Source organism: Sesamum indicum, linkage group LG5 (assembly GCF_000512975.1).
Source record: "Sesamum indicum cultivar Zhongzhi No. 13 linkage group LG5, S_indicum_v1.0, whole genome shotgun sequence".
NCBI classification, from domain to species: Eukaryota; Viridiplantae; Streptophyta; class Magnoliopsida; order Lamiales; family Pedaliaceae; genus Sesamum; species Sesamum indicum.
This window is the reverse complement of record NC_026149.1, coordinates 12,088,605-12,089,524: the sequence shown is the minus strand read 5'-3', so window position 1 is coordinate 12,089,524 and position 920 is coordinate 12,088,605. Positions and strand designations below refer to the sequence as shown.

General features: G+C 44.8%; 1 protein-coding gene across 1 annotated transcript in view; it reads left to right on the top strand.

Annotated features, from left to right (window-relative positions):
- The window catches only part of LOC105162598 (DNA gyrase subunit A, chloroplastic/mitochondrial), a gene marked incomplete in the record, with an annotated part of 17,956 nt that overhangs the window by 9,004 nt on the left and 8,032 nt on the right, over positions 1 to 920 (top strand).

Genomic DNA, 920 nt, shown 5'->3' with positions numbered 1-920 from the left:
GGGATCCCATTGTTAGTAGATATCTCATTGGATCTGACTTCATTGTTAGCAAGGAAGCCATATCTCTGTAGGACTATGCAAAATTCTCTTTCAACATACTGTCCTTTGATATTGATAGAAACTTGGGGCACAAGAGCTTCCGTTTTAGAGAAAGGAGGACGACAAAGGTTGAAAGGATAGATGATACTGGAACATGTGAAATTTGCATGAAGCAGAAACAAATGGGAAAACTGGGGTGGAGAAGCAACCAAGCTAGGCTAGAGAAAAGCAAGAGTTACTGGTGGCTGAAGATCTGCAATTGAGAGATTGTTGTATGACTATTGACTAAACTTGATGCAGGATCACCATCTCATTCATTCTAATTACAGTATTAACAAATACTCCTAGCATTTAATATGCGAATCAGTAATAAATTGGAACTTCTAATAGGAATAAGGTTAGGCGCTTCAGTTTGGCCTCTGTTACTCGGACACTTTCAACATATATTTACTTCTGTTTGTTGTGTCTGATCCCCTAAGGGTGCGTTTACATTCCATGATTAGGGTGTATAAGATAATTTGTGCAACTTAATCCATTGTTTCCTTTACTATATGAGGGCCCGGGTTTGAGAGCTTGGCCCAGTGCAAATCACTGTTGCAGTTGCACAACTCATCCCACCCTTGGAGGTGGGTTGAGTTATATGGGCCAGCAGCCCACAATGGATAAGATGTTAAAATTACCATCTTGTCCACCGTCTTCTTCGCCAAGGCCCCTCCCCCACCACCATCTTCTTCTTCTTCCCCCACCCCGCAACCGTCTTCTTCCCTCCGCTGCCCCCTGTCTTCTTCTCTCCACTGCCCACCTGCTTCTCCCCAATTCTTCTCTTGCCGCGTCCTCCCTATTCCGTCTTCTCCCCTACTGCGGGCACCCTCCATCCCCAG